This window comes from Triticum urartu, chromosome 7 (assembly GCF_003073215.2).
Source record: "Triticum urartu cultivar G1812 chromosome 7, Tu2.1, whole genome shotgun sequence".
Classification (NCBI taxonomy): Eukaryota; Viridiplantae; Streptophyta; class Magnoliopsida; order Poales; family Poaceae; genus Triticum; species Triticum urartu.
In genome coordinates, this window is record NC_053028.1 from 36338620 (window position 1) to 36359312 (window position 20693).

A 20693-nucleotide genomic window follows, 5' to 3' on the forward strand; every position below is an offset into this window, starting at 1 on the left:
GTGTTTGGGACCCCACGCTACTGGTACATTCCAGTAGCGTTTGGTAAAAAATGCGCTGCTGGTTTTAGTTAGCAGCAGCGTGTATTTTTCTGGGACACGCTACTGGTAAGTGTACCACACCACACCCCCAGGACAGACCATAGTAGTAGCGTGGGGTATAAAAACCGCGCTACTACTAAATTGATAGTAGTAGCGCGGATGTGCAACCCGGCGCTACTATTATGGATAGATAGGATCAGCTAATCGGCTCATTTAGTAGTAGCGTGTGTTCGTGAGGCCGCGCTAACGGTACTAACTTAGTGGTAGCGCTGCTCACGGGCATGTGCTACAACTAAGCGCACACCACCCTCTCTGCCTTATCCCCCTCTCTCGTCACGTTCTGTCTCTCTCCCCTTCCTTCCTCCACTCCGCCCCCGCAAAAATCCCCAATCCCTCCTCACTCCGATCCACTCGATCGAGCCTTAGCCCCCCGCCCCCGCCCCGACCCAATTCCGGCCGTTCCGATCCGGTCATCCCCGTTCCGTCCCCCGCATGCGAGGCTCCGGCCGGCGGTAGCCTCGGACGGGCATACAGGCAGGCAGGGCGGCGGCGGCCATGGAGCCACGCATCGGCAACAAGTTCCGCGTCGGCCGCAAGCTGGGGAGCGGCTCCTTCGGCGAGATCTACCTCGGTCCGTCCCGCCTCCGCCCCCGCCACGCCGCCAGATCCCCCTTTCCTCCGTCCCTCCCAAAGTCGTCGCCTTTTTCTCTTCCTCTTTTTTTATCTAACAGATTCCGTCTCTCTGTGCAGGCACCAACGTGCAGACCAACGAGGAGGTCGTGATCAAGCTCGTGAGTTCCTCCATCCCTCCCTCTCCATGACGCTCATCAATTTTCTCCGCCCCCATGGTTTCAGGGGATCTAGGTCGAATTGGATGCTAGATTTGACGAATTTCCCTGCCAGGATTTCTTAGCGTCTGATTAATTGGGCCATGTAAAAAATTTAATTCCTGTAGCTAATGCTTATGGAATGGTAATGCATGGATTTGGGGTGCTGGCTGAATCATGCATTGTGTGCAATGCAATTTGGTCTAGTTGTTTAGTTACATGCTTTAGCTGCTGCTGCTGCTGAAATATGAACCTTAATTAAAGAGATGGAGTACACAAATGTCAATGTCAATACACTACTGCCCCATCTGTTTACTTTTCCTAGGCTTCATATTGAGACATGAGACATCACTCTGGTCCAAGAGAGGGTAATTGGATAATTAGTAATTATGAACATCTTTGTAGCTTGCAAAAACCAGATTGCAAGTAATTCTGAACATCTTTGTAGCTTGCAAGAACATATCCAATTTGATTGATTGTAGGCCTGTATCCAGTTTGATTCATTCACAGTTTCTTTGCCTTGAGTTTCAATCAACTGTAGGCCCGTATCCAGTTCATATCATACTTTTGCAATGGATCAAAAATAATCTAAAGGTGAAGCTGTAGTAGTTTGTTCTTGCTTTCTTTTGTTTACATTGGCTAACTTGATATTGTAACAAACGAGAGCAGAAGACACTGATTAATGCTAATGATTTAGTAACTACAAATTTATGTGTTTCTCTTTGCCTTGTCCCGCCCAGTAATGTATTATACTTGTCTGTGAAGACTGAACTTGGCGCCAAACATTGCGGCGCTAAGTAAACACAGCACCCTGCCTGATGTGGTACTATATATAGCGAATACTCTCACAAGAAATCTGCTAACACAAAAAACTTATGTCAATGCCAGTGATGATGTTTTGAGAATTTATTGACTTGTGATTTATAGAAAAATTATTAAAAATAGTCCTTTTCATATGTAAATTAATTTAGTTTGCATATGCATTTCTGTGTTTCTTTTGGACTTCATGTTTTTCTATGCACTTGTAAAATCTATATGCATTCTTATATAACTATTCTCTGCACTTTCTGTAGCTACCGAAACGCCAGAACTGCTCTCTTTGATGGCATTAAAGAAGGTGCAATACGGGCACCAGCTTATTCTTCACATGAAAATGAGTGAGCTATGGATGGATTCCAAGATCGAGTCAGCATTCTCAAGAGGGTGAGTGCCACATAATGATCGAATATCCTAATTCTTCATCTTCGTTTTATGCAAAGAGTTGGTGTTTTCACATATTTATTATGCGTGTTTATATTCTCAAAAAAAAGATGGTGTCTGTTTATCTTTTAACTGTATTGCTTAGCTAAGATTGTAAGGAGATATTTGTAGTTGTATGCTTTTTAAAAGGAATACATTTTCCTCACAAAACTAAGAGACGATCAACTTTAGGAATTGCAACTTTATAGACAGTACTAATCTAGACTGGTATCCATGGTAAATGGCGTTCCTGGACCATTTAGTTTGAATAGCCAGTGAGGAATTAAGCATATATTTTCGGCATGAGCTTTTTTAAATAGCTAGATGAGAAGGAATCTTAACTTAATGGGTCTTGTGAATTGTAATATACTATTTGGTTGAACTGATGACATTTGCATACTAACAAGTTTTCACTTTCCCGATGTGGACGCAGGGGTGATCGACGCTGACTAGCGTGGCCCGTTGGGCGCTGTGCTCTTCAACCCGGTGAAGCCTGACGGCCACGTCACACAGATGATCGTCCGGGTGATCGTGACGCCGAAGGTCGCCGGGGTGGAGGACCTCGACTCCACCGTCCGGGGGGAGGGAGGATTCGGGTCCACCGGCGTCTGAACTCCGAGCCTTGGTAGATAAATCTAGAGAAGTGGTTTGTTTAGGTTGGTGGTGAACACTAAGGATGGTACTCACGTTTCAATGATGGTTGTGTGCGTCTGATGTTAAATGGATTATTGTGATCTCTTCAAGTTGAGATGGTTCTGTGACCTTAGTTTATCTTGCATTGGATGTGTCTCTGATTTCCATCCATGAATACTGCATCTATTTTTTAATTTTTTTAATTCCTAATTAGCTAGTAGTAGCATGGGGGAAAAGGTGCACGCTACTAGTACTTAGGATAGTAGTAGCGTGGGTTACAAAAATCGCTACTGCTATCTTCAGTTACCAGTAGCGCTGGGACATACAAGCGCTACTGCTAAAAATAGCTGTAGCGTCGTAGCAGTAGCGCGTCTGCCAGCGCTACTGGTAGCAAAAAAACCAGCGCTACTGGTAAGCATTTTCCTAGTAGTCATAGGAACATGTATAAGTCATAAAGAAAGCAATAGCAACAAACTAAACGATCAAGTGCTAAGCTAACGGAATGGGTCAAGTCAATCACATCATTTTCCTAATGATGTCATCCCGTTAATCAAATGACAACTCGTGTCTATGGTTAGGAAACATAACCATCTTTGATCAACGAGCTAGTCAAGTAGAGGCATACTAGTGACACTCTGTTTGTCTATGTATTCACACATGTATTATGTTTCCGGTTAATACAATTCTAGCATGAATAATAAACATTCATCATGATATAAGGAAATAAATAATAACTTTATTATTACCTCTAGGGCATATTTCCTTCACTGTTTCCTCCTCATGGCCCATTCATCAGTTAGATGTGAAGAATGTCTTTCTACATGGATCTCTCACCGAAACAGTTTTCTGCCGGCAACACCTCGGATTCGTTAATCCTTCTCTTCCCGATCACGTATGCCACCTGCGGAAATCCCTATATGGTCTAAAACAGGCGCCCCACGCTTGGTTTTGACGATTCGCCACGTTCTTGCACACCACCGGTTTCCTTCCTTCTCCTTCTGACTCCTCTCTCTTCATTCTCAAAACACCCAACCACATTGCTTATCTTCTTTTATATGTCGATGACATTGTCCTCACTGCCTCCTCTGATGCTTTTTTACACCACATTATTCGCTCACTATGCCACGAGTTCAACATGACAGACCTTGGATCTCTCCATCATTTTCTTGGCATTGCCGTATCTAGATCTTCCTCCGGTCTCTTTCTTTCTCAGTGTCAGTATGCACTAGATCTTCTCTCTAAGGCCGGCATGTCTGACTGTCATCCCTCCCGCACTCCTGCTGAAACTGGCTCTAAACTTTCTTCTGATGGCGAACCTTTCTCCGATCCTACTCTCTATCGCAGCCTCACAGGAGCTCTTCAATACATGACTCTCACTCGCCCTGCACTCACCTATGCCGTTCAACAAGCCTGTCTACATATGCATGACCCACGTGTTTTTTTAGAACGAAGGCTCGCGAAGAGCCCGGCTTCGAATTAACAAAGCCATCAACCGGCCAGGAAATACAAACACACACAAACCCCACGACCAAACGATAAAAGGGGACACTCTAGGAGGCTTACAACTCAACGGGTCGCACAAGCTCAAAAAGAATACAAGAAAACAAAGCTCGAAGCTTGTCCTAGCCGAAGACTACAGCCAAATAGCCATCTAGGGGTGAGGCACACACGAGCACGATGAGGACCTGCTTGCAACAGAGTGTGGCAAGTGAGCCTGACCAACGCCCAAGTAGAAAGACATCACGCATCTGCCGTCTCTCTCGCCGCAGAGGGACCCTTCCCTCTCGCCATGGCTCGCAAGGCGACGTACCCGGCGGACTTGAGAGACGCTCACCCTAGAGCAGGGGACGTGCCAGCTTCGGGACCTGGAGCAGCCGCAGCACACCACCACTTGAACGTTCGAGCACTCCGCGACTGCCGCATCGCCACAACCTAGAACGCCGGAGAGCTGCAGGAAAACCACCAGGTGCAGCTACTGAAGAAAGGCAGCAGAGGCATCAAGTAAACCGGTAGGCCAATGAGGAGAACCTCGTGACACCGCCATCACCGGACCACCCAAGCCACCCAAGCTCCGACCTTGAACCCCTCACCTGAGCGCAACCCTCCCCAGGTGGCGCCCCCAAGGAAGACACGACGCACAGCGCGCCGTCGCCGCCCAATTCAAGCCGGATTTTGGGCTTTCACCCGGGAGGAGGAACAGGGGTGGAAAGGGGGAGGACCTCTGCAGCACCTCCAAGGAGGAGACGGCGTCGGGGACGTCGATGCTGCCAGGCCGGCCAAGCCGGTCAACGGTTTCCCGTGGCCCAGAACCAGACCACCGAACACCCACCCACATCATACCGGCGCTCGGGAGGAGGCTGGCGAGAAGCGGCGGGGACGAGGGAGACAGGGGAAAGGAGCCATCCTCAGATCTGACGAGGAGGGGAAGACCTCCGCGCCACCGCCGCCACCCGCCGTCGTCTCACCACCCGCGTGGTCGAGGCCGCCGGCCAGAGCACCCCGGGAACAACGCCGGCCGAAAGGCGCCGCCGCCTCGCCAAGAAGGGCCGCCGCCCCAGATCCGAGGTCCTCCTTGAGGAAAGGAGCGGCCGAGGCCTCGCCGCCACCATCACGGGCGGCCGCGCGAGCGGATCCGGCGGCTTTCTCAGGTGGCGGCGAGGGAGGGAGGGTGAGGGAGCGGCGGCGCGACGGGGAAACCCTAGTCGCCGCCCGAGTCGCCCGAAGCGGACGACACGGGGGCCGCCCATGACCCACGTGTTCCTCACTACAATCATGTCAAACGCATTCTGCGCTACCTCAAAGGGACTCTTGACCACGGTATCTCTATCACACCTTCCGCTCCAACTTCTATCACAACGTACTCCGATGCCGACTGGGCTGGATGTCCGGATACTCGTAGGTCTACCTCCGGTTATTGTGTGTACTTGGGTGATAACTTGATTTCATGGTCTTCGAAGAGACAACTCATTGTTTCCAGGTCATCCGCTGAAGCCGAGTACCGCCCTGTCGCACACGCTGTTGCCGAAACTGTATGGCTTCGTCAACTACTCAGCGAGCTGCACCGACCTCTTCAACAAGCTACACTCGTCTACTGTGATAATATTTCTGCCGTGTACATGTCTTGTAATCCTGTGCAACACCGTAGAACTAAGCATATAGAGATAGACATCTACTTTGTTAGGGAGAAGGTAGCTCTCGGCGATGTTCGTGTCATGCATGTTCCTACAAGTGCTGAATTCGCCGACATCTTCACCAAGGGACTACCGACAGCAGCCTTCATCGACATACGCTCCAGCCTCAACGCCGTCTGTTGAGTATATGTGTTGTGCATATTTGTGTATTGGGCCCACCTCCTAGTTGTCTTGTATAGTTGAGGTCGTGGCCTACTCGTGTACATCATATATACGTGCGTTTGCACCTGAGGAATACAACACGTAATTCCCACATCATACATGGTATCAGTTTCCGGATTCTAACCCTAGCCTGCCGCTGCCGCCGCCGCACGCCTCCTCCATGCCGCCGCCACCACCTAGCCGCCGCCGCTAGCGCGTCTCCCGCGCCGGCCGCCACTGCTCCTCTCCCTGCGCGCGCTGCCTAGCCGCTCGCCCGCCCGCGCTTTCCTCGCTTTGCCACCGCTGCACGCTAGCCATCGCTGTCCTGATCGCCCGTGCATGGCTTGGTTGATGCATGGTTGCATGCTGTAGTCTGCACTCGCGTGCTTGCATGCGTCCAGTAGTAAGGTTACAGTTCCGTGCTTGCATCCTGTAGTCCATACGCATCCCATTGGCCTCACGTCGGGACCGCATCGCACGCTAGCCGCCATTGCACCTGTTCACCCGAGCTCGTCAGCGCCCGCAGCTCCCTCGAGCCGCCCACCAGTCGCGCGTCGCTACTGCCTCCAACCGAAGCCTCCTGCTGCTGCCGCCCAACTGCGCTGATCGCCGCCATTGGACCAGCAATGACGTCACCAGGCCCATCCGCCGCCGCCTCTACCGCCCCGCCGCCGGCGCCCTACGGCGCAGCCCCACCGCCAGACGGGGCGGCCGCCACCTACGACACGCTCGTTCCCACGTACGGGTATCCTATGTACGGGGCATACGGGTCTTCACCCGCATCCACGTACGGGTCTCCGCTCGCGTACAAGTCTCCCGGGTACTGGTGGGGGTCGTCAGCGGGCCAGCACTCGCCCGTTGGGCAGCAGCCAGACGGCGCCCAGCACCTGCAGCATCTGTCAGCGGGCCCGCAGGTTTTTCCGGCAGGCCATCCGGCCTACACGGCACCGCAATTGCAGTCGGGGCAGCCGGAGCTGTATGGAGCGTACCCACCACCGTCGTTGAGCGGCGGCTACGGCTTCCCCATGGCGCCTCCGTCCCCCTCGCCGGCCCTGCCGCCGGCGCCCTGGGATCCGGTGCTCCTCACCGGGCTGCATGCTGCTTCTACACTGAACAACTATACTGGAGGTGGTGATTGGTACATGGACACCGGTGCTACGGCTCACATGTTTGCTCATCCTGGTAACCTTGCCTCCTTCACTCCTGTCCCCACCGACCGCCGCATCATTGTCGGTGATGGTTCCACACTTCCTATCACACATGTTGGGCACACTTCTTTTCCTTCTACTTCTACTCCATTATCTTTGTCTAACATACTTGTGTCACCTCATCTTATTAAGAATCTCATTTCTGTTTATTGTTTCACTCATGAAAATCCTGTTACCGTTGAATTTGACGAGCTTGGTTTTTGTGTCAAAAATGCTCGAACCAGGATGGTACTTCACCGATGTAACAACCCCAACAAGCTCTATCCGGTGCACTCGCCTTCATCCATCACCATCGCACCGGTTGCTCTCTCCGCTAGCGTCGATCTCTGGCACGCTCGCTTGGGTCATCCCAACCCCGTCACACTCCGTCATATTCTTAGGAGTTTCAGTTTCAGTTGCAATAAGATCGAGGATCACACTTGTCATGCCTGTCGAGTTGACAAACATGTTCTCCTGCGTTTACTAATTCCACCACCATTGCTTCTTTTCCTTTTCAGTTGATTCATAGCGATGTGTGGACTTCTCCGGTTCCCAGTAACTCGGGCTATTTATATTATCTGGTCATTCTTGATGAATATTCTCATTATGTGTGGACTACCTTAACGGCCTTTTACTCCTATGTGCGCACGCAGTTTGGGCGTCCCATCCTTGCGCTTCAGGCGGACAATGGAAAAGAGTTCGACAACCTCACTTTCCGCACCTTTTTGTCGCATCACGACACAGTTTTCTGCCTCACATGCCCGTACACTTCACAGCAGAACGGTCGAGCTGAACGCGTCCTTCGCACTTTGAATGACTGCGTTCGCACGCTCCTGTTTCATGCCAACGTGCCACCTCGTTTCTGGCCGGACGCACTCGCCACTGCATCACTTCTTCATAACATTAGACCCTACCGCCCACGGTGGAACTACGCACCTGACCATCTTCTCTTTGGTACGCCCCCGTCTTATGACGACTTGCATATTTTTGGATGCCTTTGCTATCCCAGCAGTGCCGACACTGCTTCTCACAAGCTTGCACCTCGATCTGTCGCATGCATATTCATCGGCTACCCCTCAAACTCCAAGGGATATTGGTGCTACGATCCCGTCTCCCACCGTGTGTTCACTTCCCAGCACATTTACTTTGATGAGCATGTGTTTCCGTTTCACCAGGTACCCCCGTCTGTTCCTCCCGCCACTGATGACGCGAGCTCCTCGACGCCTCTCCCAGGACGCTCGTGCGCCTCTCTTGGCATGCCCCTGGCTTTGAGACGCGCCCCCCACATGCAGCGCCTCCTACGGCCGCGGCGCTGGCACCCCCGGCACCCCCGACGTTGGCGCCCGCGGCCCCGCGGCGCCCCCAACGCCCACGACCTCTGCGGCGCCCCCGGCGCCCACGGCCCCCGCGGCGCCCCCGGCCCTCTCGGTGCCCACGGCCCTCCCGGCGACTGTGGCCGGTACGGTCACCCGCGCCCGTACGGGTTTTTTTCGCCCGAGCTCACGCTACGCCTCGGATGACTACGTCCATGCGGCGTCCACCTCTAAGCCGTCGCCGTTGCCGTCCTCCGTTCAAGCCGCTCTTCGTGACCCGCTCTGGATGGCTGCGATGCAAGAGGAGTTTGACGCCCTGTTGCGGAACCAGACGTGGCAGCTTGTTCCCCGTCCCCGGCACGCCAACGTGATTACCGGGAAGTGAGTCTTCAAACACAAGCTCCATCCCGATGGTACCCTTGATCGCTACAAAGCACGCTGGGTCGTTCATGGCTCTCGACAGCGTGCTGGCATCGACTTCACCGACACCTTCGCTTCGGTCGTCAAGCCCGACACGATACGCACGGTTCTCCACCTTGCGGTCTCCCGTGCTTGGCCGGTGCACCAGATGGACGTCTCCAACGCCTTTCTCCATGGTCACCTCGAGGAGCAGGTCTTCTGCCAAGAGCCCACCGGGTTTGTTGACCCGGCGCTTCCCGACCACGTGTGCCTGCTTTCGCGGTCCTTGTACGGACTCAAGCAGGCTCCGCGCGCTTGGTACCAGCGCATCGCGGCGTTTCTCCACCAGCTTGGGTTCCGCTCCACCCGCTCGAACGCCTCACTCTTCGTCTATCATCAGGGCTCTAGCACGGCCTACTTGCTGCTCTATGTCGACGACATCATCCTAACGGCATGTACGGCTGGTCTCCTCAGTCAGCTCACGGCTCGTCTTCGTGCTGAGTTCGCCATCAAGGACTTGGGTCCTTTGCACTACTTCCTCGGTGTCGAGGTGGTGCGCCGTCCGGATGGCTTCTTCCTTTATCAACGGAAGTACGCTCATGAGCTCCTGGAGCGCGCTGGCATGCTTAACTGCAAGCCCGCTGCTACGCCTGTTGATACGAAGGTCAAGCTTTCTACCACAGATGGTTCTCCTGCTTCGGATGCTGCTTTCCATCGGTCTATTGTGGTGCTCTTCAGTACCTCACTCTGACTCGACCGCAGATCCAGTATGCCGTGCAACAGGTGTGTCTTCATATGCATGCTCCTCGTGACGTTCACTAGGCTGCTGTCAAGCGGATTCTCCGCTATGTCTGTGGCACTATGGATCTTGGGGTCACGCTTCACGCCTCCGTTGACACCGCCCTCACCGCCTACTCCGATGCAGACTGGGCGGGCTGCCCTGATACTCGTCGCTCCACCTCGGACTATTGTGTCTACCTTGGACCCTCACTCATCTCGTGGTCATCCAAGCGGCAGCCTACGGTCTCTCGTTCTAGTGCTGAGTCTGAGTATCGTGCGGTGGCCAACGCCGTCGCCGAGTGTTCGTGGCTTCGCCAGCTGCTTCAGGAGCTCTCTTGCCCTGTTGATCGTGCCACGGTGGTCTACTGCGACAACGCCTCGGCGGTCTACCTCTCTGCTAACCCGGTGCATCATCGACGGACCAAGCATATTGAGTTGGATATTCATTTTGTTCAGGAACAGGTGGCCCTTGGCCATATTCGTGTTTTACACGTCCCTACTTCCCAACAATTTGCAGATATCATGACCAAGGGCTTGCCTACGGCGTCATTTGAGAAGTTCCGGTCCAGTCTTTGTGTCAGCCGCGGTGCCGCTTCGACTGCGGGGGGGTGTTGAGTATATGTGTTGTCCATATTTGTGTATTGGGCCCACCTCCTAGTTGTCTTGTATAGTTGAGGTCGTGGCCTACTCGTGTACATCATATATACGTGTGTTTGCACCTGAGGAATACAACACGTAATTCCCACATCATACATCGTCGAACCCGCCGTTGACACCAGGAGCGATTCTACCGGGGGGGGGGGGGGGGGGGGGGGGGGGGGGGGGGGAGAGGGGGGGCTTTAACAGGCTCAAGCCCCCCCTCCAGCACTGTAAAATTTGTTTCTACTACTAGTTTTAAGGCCCAGCCCAGCTACTTGCACGCCCAATCCAACACATATTTGTATGACCCAGGCAGCCTAGCCCGCCCTCCATTTTTTTCTAGATTCGCCACTGGTTGAGGGGGGGGGGGGGGGGGGTAGGCAGGCGCCTTGGTCCACCTGGCCTGCCCACGATCAGCGCTTCCCCACCTCCCACGATTCCTGTATTCAGTTAGGGCCTCGTTCCCATATATGTAACCTGCCTGTACTCTGTATGCGGCAAGCAAGGCAATCAATCAAGTTTACACCAACCACTACCAACCAGTCGTTCTGGCGGCCGCATTGCATAGGTGCAGCAACCTGTATCTGATGTGGGTATCACATGTGTTTTGATCGTAAGGCTCGGGACGATATTGTAGTCACGCTGAGCACTAGCAAAATCAGCCGATTGTTTGCAGTGTGACCACACATCACATACGTTTTCTTTTGCCTTATATCCGTGTCCATATTGTGACCCCCCACATTGCACATGGCCAAAAAAAATTCCGTGTGCAATGCAACATCAATAATGCAGTAGAACTATGACACACACACAATGGTACAGAGCAATACCGTACATATAGCAGCAATACTCAAAATCGGCGGAGAAGAACATCACTCAACAATCAGCCATTTCTTCACAACCTTGAAAATCAAGGGGGGGGATCCCCGCCTGAATATATTTCAAGATTGCGTTACCGCGAAGAAAGATGATCACACGAGAGCCTGGCTTCATGTTTTTGTTCCGGCTTACAAAGTTGGTGGGTCGAGAGCGTAAAGTCGTCTATCGTATTAACTGTTACAACAGTTGAGGTTAGCACCTTATTTCAAAAGACCTTAGCATTTCTGGCATCCCAAATTTTTCCACAGGACTGTGAGAATAACAAAGGACTTGATGGTGTTATATGAATCCGCTCCCAAACTCTTTGTACAAAGGGCAAAAGAAGAAAAGCTGATCTCTCGACTCATGTGCATGTGAACAAAGTGGACATGATTCATCATCGATTATCTTATTCTTTTCGAGGTTTTGCCTGGTGTTAATCCTATCCGTGTGAACCAGCCAACCAAAGATTCTAATCCTCCCTGGAACTTTTGCATCCCAGATGTGTGTCAGTTCTGGCATGGTCATTTGGGCAGTGAGGAGCAGCCTTCGGTGGTGAAGAGCCCTTCGCCCAGGAGAGAGGAAGCATCATCTGCCTATCATACACTAACCTGCATAAGAAGAACACACGCAAGGTACACAGTTATGTGGACGCAGGCACAGATAGCTTGCTATCGAAGGAAAGGTCGATCCGTTCATGCAAAATGTCAGCTAAAAAGGCATTTGGTATTAGGTGCTGAGAGAAAATGGCAGGGAAGGCAACCGCAAGCGGCTCGTGAAGCATCCGTATGTCTAACCAGAAGAAGGAACATTGTTCAACCGCAAGTTGCTAAGTTTTTTTGGACTAGTTTGGCTAAGTAGGAGCCACTGTTTGTGTTGAGTGGTGTAGTATCCAGGAATTTGTAGGCAAATTTCAGCAGTAAACAAACGTTTTGCACCTGTATGATTTTAACAATGAGCCCACCGGCTAGTTAGGGCCTACACACTTTGTCCAACTCAACCAGACACTTAGCTACTTAGCAGGTGTCAGAACCCGACCAGTAGAAACAATGTTGTCGTTTATCTAACTGTTCAATGATCAGATTAGTCAGGTTGAGAACCCCCATGAGGTATGCCGGGAGGCTGTCAAGAATATCTGAGAGTAGCATTAGTTTGCCCCCTTTAGTGAGCAGGAGAGCAGCTCAACCAGAGAGGTACCTTATAAAATTTATCAATGATTGGCTGGAAAGCAGAAGCTGCTAGTTTCGTTTGGCAAAAGGAGACGCCCTAGGTAAGTTTGCAGGTAAGAAGCAATTAGGTTCCCTAGGACAAAGGCGGGTTTTGTGGCATTCTTATGGTCGACGTCGAGTACAATGAAGTTAGTTTTGTAAAATTGATTTGAGGGCGGTTGCATTTGCGCAGCTCGGAGGAAGATTTGAGTATCGTCCGCATATTGTAAGTTTGTAACACAGGGTAAGGCAAGTTATCTTTTAGCAGGTGCATTAGTAAGCTATAATTTGACAATAGTCTTTCCAGCAAATCATCAATGATTATGAAGAGATAAGAGACAGCGGGTCGCCTTATCTGAGCCCAGGTTTACAATTGATCCAGGGACTTGTTCTATCATCTACCATGACAGTTGTTATCCCAGATAGAAGCAGTGGACCCTTCCAGGTGCACCACTTGTTTGGGAGCCATGGTTTCGTAGAAGTTTTAGCATGTGAAAGGCCAAACGAAGGAATCAAAACCTTTGCGAAGTCAAATTTATGATTAAATTAGTGGCTTTGGGCTGTTGGCCCAAGAATTCTAGACAACCATGGCACTTTGTGGATTTACCGCCCAAGCAAGTTCAAGACGGAAATTGAGAGGGCGCGGAAAGTTCGAAATCACTAATTAAGGAGTATTCGTTGCAAAGATCACTCCAATTCTCCTAGTTGCGACAACTGGCGCACATGCAGCGCGCCACTTGTCGCAAACTGGAGTTTTCCCTTTTTTCGTAGATCCATTTATTCAAAACGTTTTATCTCTTAAACTGTGTGTCCAAATCTTGAACCGCTTTCATCGTTGGATTCTTCGTGTCGAGATCTTCAAAACTAGATCCCATGTTGATAGGTTTTGATGAATTTTTTTTTCACGAAAAAAACCAGACGAACAAACCGAACCGGGAGCATGTGTTTTTTCCCTTTCCGAAAGAGGCAGCCCGTGCCTCTCACGAAATCACAACCGTACCTCTCGCGGAAGAAAAAAGAAGAAGAAAAACGCGTTTTTTTCGTTTCCGAGGAGGCACGGCGGTGACTCTCGTGAAAGCACAACCGTGACTTTTGCGGAAGCAAAACCGTGACTCTCGCGAAAGAAAAAAAAAGAAAACACGTTTTTTTCCTTTTCGAGAGGCACGGCCGTGACTTTCGTGAAAGCACAACCATGCTTCTCACAGAAGCAAAACCGTGACTCTCGTGAAAAAAAACAGAAAACGCGTTTTTTCCGTGTCCAAGAGGCACCGCCGTGACTCTCGCGAAAGCACACCCGTGCCTCTCGCGGAAGCAAAACCGTGACTCTCGCGAAAGAAAAAAAATAGAAAACATGTTTTTTTCGTTTTCGAGAGGCACGGCCGTGACTCCCGCGAAAGCAAAACTGTGCCTCTCACGGAAGGAAACCCATGACTCTCATGAAAGGAAAAAAACCATTTTCTCGCGCAAAATATTTTTTTTCAAATTTTTTTGATTGAAAATCTAAGGAAGACCGGTTGAAAACCAAAATGTCGAAACCCCCAGAAAAAACCGTTTAAAAGGCTGAAAACGTGTGCGGAAAATAAAAAAAAAATCCAGAGAGAGCGCCCAGAGCGCGACACGTGGTGAATAGCTGAGAGCATGCCAAGTGACGCTGATCGTTGCGAAGCTTCCAAAGGAGTGCTCGTTAACTAGTTACTCCCAACGGAAAGTTTGTCGCTATAGTGATTAGAAGTGGGACGTGATCAGAGAGAAATTTTGTTTCTGAGGAGACCGATATGACCAAGCATTGTTAATTAAGAGGCAATCAACTTTGTCCATGGTTGCGTGGTCGTGGTTCTTGGACCAGGTAAACTCAGCGATCGAGTAAAGGGATCTCGATTAGGCCCAACAGGTTGCTCGTGTCATTAAAGAGATTGGCTTCAGTTTGTCGGAAGGTGTCATTGTTTCTATCAGATGGTCCTCTCATTAAATTAAAATCGCCCAAAATCATCCATGGGCAGAGGTCAGGTTGAGTCAGAGATTGCAGTCTGAGTAGGAAGGCTGGTTCATCTGCATGATGAGTGGACGCGTAGACATTGCTTATAGTGATTTGTTGGTCAACTTTTTGGTAAGCATGCGGTCTGCTTGGTCATTACCGCAGTTTGTCGATTGCATATCTAGTCGCTTTGGGGCTCGTTTTACTCTCCTACGCATAGCTTTGATCTTATATGACTTTGCTAACCGTCCGCGTGTTTTTGTGCTTGGTAGTGTTGGTTATGTTCATCCTAGCTACGCGGGAGGCGGGAGTGTGCTTATTGGGCTACGTATCCCCTTATGCTTCATTTTGAGTCAATAAATCCAACTTTTGTTGAAAAATGTTGTCTGCTTGGGTCGCTGTTAGTAAATTTAATTTTGGGGAGAAAAGAGTAGAGAGAAGGCCCCCAGAAGAGTGCAGTGCATCCTTGTGATTGACAAGATCTAGGTGTCGTCGCAGAAAGGTTCCCGTATTTTTAGCAGTGAATTCAGAAAGTTTTTATTACTTGCAGATACTGAGCGTCATGTTTAATTATGGTAAATTCTGCAAAAGCATCGGCACACTTTGGAGGTGTCTACGGCCTCTAATGTTCCAGGAAAGCAGATGCCAGATTGAGTTAGACATGGAAACCAACAGAGCACCATAGGAAGAAATAGCAAACAGGAAATATTGAGGGAAATAGGTTCATGATAGGGTGGTTTGCTAGACCATCGGTAGAAAGCTTGGAAATAAAAACACCAAATTTGTGGTATGCTAAGCGACAAAATCCTTAGCTTCAAGGTTCAATATTGTGGTTTGCTAGGCCACCAACAACAAAGCTTAAGTAGAACAGGCTAGTCGGGATAAACAGACAACAGACACCATGTAGATGAGAGACGCTTATGGATCGGGGGATGCAGTAGAGATTAGTGATCATCAGGCTTGCGGCTTACCGAAACAAATCCTTCTGTAATGAAGCTCTCTAATAGTGGCAAGTCAGTGATGCGGCCTCAAAAACGTCTATTGTCGCGTAGCAGACATGTGGACTTCTGTGGTGTGGTGGACTTATTTAGCATCAGGCTTTACGAGGTTAGCTATCATGGTTGCGAGAGCGCTCTAGGTCTCATCCCATAGTACACTTGGCCCCTGTGTTCTGCATGCCTTTGTGCGGTGTGTATCTTGGCTCGGGAAGGAAGAGTACGACAAATGCCTCTGTGGGATGCCTTTGTGGGATGCGGCGAGCACGATAAGATGTCGATGGTGCCGTGTGATACGGCGTTGCCATGTGATGCTGCAAGAAGCGACAGAGGCTGGAGCGTGACGGAGTGCATAGATTGAGTCGGGTGAGCCGGCCGGCAAGTTGTTTAGTTTGTTGAGTAGGCCGGGTGATTTGGTCTAAGATGGTTAGTACACGCACGTAGGTCGCCGAGCCTTGTTATTAGACAGAGGTTGTTAGCTGCATGTGAGTTGTTAGCTAGCTTTCTTCGTGCATGTAGTTGGCTCGGTTACAAGTGGTTGTCGAGTCTCCTGGAGTATGGAGATAAATTAGGAAGGTTAGTGCATGAAGCTATTTAGTGTAGTAGCTCAAGTGGTGACGCCGCTTGGGCTCGGGCCTAGGGTTTGAGGCGGCGGCCTCTACTGGTGAGGGCGGCATCGTCCTGGCGGTCTACTCGGCCGTGCGGGCGGCGAGTTGGCGGTGGACGCGGGCGCCGCGTGTAGGGATTCCCTGCTGCTCTCCTTCGCCAGATCTGAAGACGGCGCCCCTGTTCTGCTGCTTCCTCCTCGTCAGTCCGGCCGGATCCGGTGGCGGACTGCGTGGATGTGGGGTTGGGAGCTCTGAATCGGAGTAATTTCTTGGCCGGCTGCGGCGGCCACGACGCCGGCGGCGCTCCAGGCGTTGTTTCCTTCTTGATGGCGGCTTCGAGATCCAGCTCCCTCTCCCTCGTCCTCCCCCTGCACCTGGGTGAAAACCCACAACTTTAGTTGGGCGGCGGCGGTGCCCGGCTCCGTCACCTTCCTGAAGGCGCCGCTTTGGGTCCGCGGGAAGGTGGGACAGCTGCAGCGCATTCTTGGCGTTCCTGATGGCGGCGGTTCTCTTTAGTGGTATCGCTTCGCCATGGCAGTCGGCTGGACCGGCTCTCGTGGTGATTGTGGTGCTCAACCCTTCGCCGTGTCTTCCTGGGGTGCTCCTGTCCCGTTCAGAGAGGCTGGAGGTGGAGCGGCTTCATCTTGCCCGGAGCTTCGGTGGAGATGTCAAGTCATGCCTGACCGACAGGTGTTATGCTTTGTCATGCCTGGTCGGCAGGTGCTACACACGACAGATCTTCAAAGACTTCAAGCTGTGTCGGCTGGTGGTACTTGGCAGCATGGTGCTGAGGTGTATCAGTGGCGACCGCGACGTGCTCAGCTGTTTGTGCGTAGGGAGGAGGTGCCGTTGGGCGCCATGGTGGCGTCGACGATAGCTGGACCGAGCAAGATTGATGCATCAATACAGTTCTGAAGATGGAGCGATGGCAGTTGGCGGCGGCGGCCTCTGAGTGGACGCTGGACCGGTGAGACCCATGCCCGGCAGGCGTCCTGGATATGATCTCAGGTGTTAGATGTTAGTTTGGCTGCGATGTCTGTTTGGTATTAGGCCCAGGCTATCTGCGCCCCTTCATCAATTGGATAGAGTTGCTTAGACGGCGCCTTTAGACTTATTGTTGTATTACTTTATAAGGTCTTGTGAGAATAATTAATAAAGTGATCGTATGCATCGCCCAGATGCAGAGGCCGGGGATCATCCTCTTTTTCTATATATATATAAAGTCTATTTAAGACCCAGAGTGAAGAATAAGGTATTCCTCACCCTGGTCGATCGACCGAGCCAGACTTTCTCCGGTTCGGTTCCATCGTCCCATTGTGCCTCCGACTTTCCATTGATACACACGAGCTAAAATCTTTTCTGTGCCACTGTAAGTTTTCCCCTTTTTCTTACGTTGCCAAAAAACTGTTTTCTGTTCGTGGTGTTATCCCACTCCCCCGCCGCCATTCCTATTCTAATCACGCGTAGTGCTGCGGTTTTCGATGGCGACTGGCTTGCGGCGTGGTGGCCGAGGGCTCAGAGACCGGCGGTTGGGCATGGCGGCGTGGGAAGCTGTGGTTGACCACTTTGGCGGCGCGACGGCCTGGTGCTCGGCGGCAACGGCGGCGAGGTGAGCGGGTCGTGGCGTCGGTGTCGGGCAGCGCGGCTTATGGTGGCCGGCTGGCCGCGGCGACGGATCAGGTGGTGTTGGCGGCGGCACTTGTTTCGTTCGCGAACGCTTTGTGCCCTCCTCCGGCCGGCGGCCACGGCTGCTTGCTCCATTACATGCTGGTGAGTGGTGAGGTCAATCCAAATCTCTTCAACGACTCGTCTATGGATGGGTTTGATGCCCAGAAATTGTATTTCTTTTGCCCAGACCTCACACTGGATATGCTACTCGGTTAAAAATCTTCTCCGTATGCCCAAACCCCATTCTAATCATTGTTATGTTTTCTCTTCGCTATTTGAAAGTGATACTCTTGTGGCACTTTGATTGGATTGTGAAATATCTGTACCGCATTGAACAGTTCAGTAACTTATTTCACTTGCCATCGACATACACAATTCTGTTTTGGGCAAGTTGCTTACAGCAGATAGTTGTTTGATTACTTTCCTTACCTAATACCAATGCGATGTGTAGATAACTTATATCTCTGGCCAAGAGCTCACCTCGACATCCTTACAAACTCGAGATCCATGACCAAGAGAGCTCTCCTTAATGTGTGCAGGTACTGCTCAACACATAAGCATGCTAAATGATGTTATTGTAATTAATGTTTTTGCTAAATTTGTTTGGAATGCAAAACATCGAGGCTCTGAGCAGATGTCCAAGTATCTACTCAAGTATCTTATATTGTGTATTAGCTTGTTGTTCTAACCTCTGAGTTTTGGTTGATCCAGAGATACATTTTGTGATTCATGTTTGATTATGCAGCGAAATCTTATTAATTCATTTGTTGTGGACTAGAAGCTTATCAATGAATTGAATGCTGAATTTTGTAGTTTGGAAATAGCTAACTCTCTCCCTGCAAAATAAAATGAAGGTAGTTATTACCTCTGATATGAACGTATATTCAAAATTTTTTTCGGAGCCTGATGAAGTTGAAGAAAATGTACTCCTACTTCTTTATTTGCATACATGTTTCAGATTTTTTTAATGACAACTGAAAGATTTTGTCTTCATTTTGATCTTCATGATAATATACTGCAGTTTTTACCTTGAGAATTACTTTTATTTTGAACTTGGACATTTGTACTTAGTATACTCCTTATTGCCTTGTTTTCTGGCTGGCTGTTTTTTTTTTGACTGGGTGTTTTCTGGCTGGCTGTTGTGTCAAAATATTGTTTACTTTATAGAATGTTGTGACTAAACGAAATTTTAATGGAAAGTTCCACATGTCTTTGTTTTGATTTCTTGGTTGAAACTGCTGGGCGTCCATATTACTAACGCTTCACCATCCAGTGAAGAATGGATGCATCAACTGTAATCTCAATAATCAGTAGCAAAATTCAGAATTGTTGAGAAGAAAGGTGAACCTAAAGGCTTCAGCCCTATTCGTACGATGCTATGTTGCTTCTAGCATATGGATAAGATTATTTCAGTCGTTGGATTGATTGTTGAACAGATGAAATTGATGGAAATCTCTGGCCACATGCAAGTTAAGCTGCTTGAAGACCAAGTCCATATCTGTACGAGGGCAGTGAAGTTGGGCATGGCAGTCTACATTAGTTGGGCACCCTTATGTAATCAGTCTGGTAGTAACCAGTTTTGAAATAGTGCATTCTGAATTTTTCCTGCTGCTGGTTACCGAGTGGCATCCAATTGTCTCCGAACAGATTTTTCTATACTCGTAGGAATGGGTTTTATTACGTGAGACATTTCCAGGACCATCAGCTAGTCCTTTACACTGAATCTATTTATTACTCCCTTCGTTCCATAATATAAGACATTTTTTGTGTCAAAAAACGTCTTACATTATGGAACGGAGGGAGTAGATGGCTTTGTTATTCCTGGGGCCATGTAGTTTGTTCTTACAGTAGTTGTCATATGGTATGGTTTTTCGGCGGTTGGACTAGCATCGGTTCCCTATGACCATTAGAATCTATTACACACATTAGCTGGGAGAGGTACCATGTTCTTATGGTATGGTTTAGATGGAGGCAATTCGCAAAAAAAAAAAGATGGAGGCAATTATTTGCCTCTTTTTGGAAAGAAAAAAATTGAGACTTGTGGTGACTGTTTTTTTTTTTTGGAAAAGGGGTGATTCCCCGGCCTCTGCATCAGAAAGATGCATACGGCCCTCTTATTAACCAAAAAAAGTAGTGTCAACATGGTTCCAAAGGTCTCAAAATAAAAGCACAGACAGCTCACACAGAGCAAAGGGGCTAGAAACACCAACTAGCCAAGAAAAGACGCCACAACCGGCTGGCTAAAAAATAGATAGGAAATCTAAGCAATCCTATTACATGACCGCCATCCAAACCGGTTGAAAATATCCCGAACTACCATCTCTCATCGGAAAGACCCAGTAACCAAATGCTCCCTGGCCTCCGTCTGGGTGAGTAGCGACCACGAACGGATCAGTGCCGTAGTTCGGAACTCTAACTTCACTGTATCTAGGAGGAGCACCAGACAAGAATGAAGGCGACTGGGTGGGCAACCGCGACGGCGCCGTCCGCCGCCGGTGATCGCCGGCGCGTCGGTGGGCGGTTTTGGGCTCTGGCCGAGTCCGACGAAGAAGACGCCGACGACGATGGGGATGCATCTCCGGCAGCGGCGCCGCCCTCACCGACACCTTCCGATCTTGTTTGCGATTTATTCCATGCAGGGTATTGCGAAGATGAAGTAGCCATGACGATCGATCAGGTGCTGCCACCGGACGATCCGGCGCGTATCGGTCTACACGAGGGCGAGAAGAATGAGATGGTCCGACGCGTAGTTCATCGGAAGACGGCGGCGTCGGCGCTCAGACCGTGGAGGGGACCGATCCCTAAGGTGAGTCTTCCGAATCTCATGTTATTCGATTTGATCAGGCCGGACTCTTAGATCCCTGTTAAGAATAAGAAGAACGTGAGACGGCGCGCCGGGAGTCCGGCAACGGCGGCGCCCGTGACGGCAGCGGCGATGCCTACGATCTCGCTCGCGAGATCACAGCGATTGTCTCAGCTGCTAGATGGAGTTG

The 20693-nt window shown here is 50.3% G+C and overlaps 1 long non-coding RNA gene across 1 annotated transcript; it reads left to right on the forward strand.

The window, feature by feature from the left end:
* The first annotated feature begins 330 nt into the window (after positions 1-330).
* Positions 331-2869, forward strand: LOC125524003. The gene is made up of 4 exons (XR_007290495.1): positions 331-670; positions 790-830; positions 1940-2069; positions 2539-2869. It is a non-coding gene; the product is annotated as an uncharacterized LOC125524003 (long non-coding RNA).
* The last annotated feature ends 17824 nt before the right edge of the window (positions 2870-20693 follow it).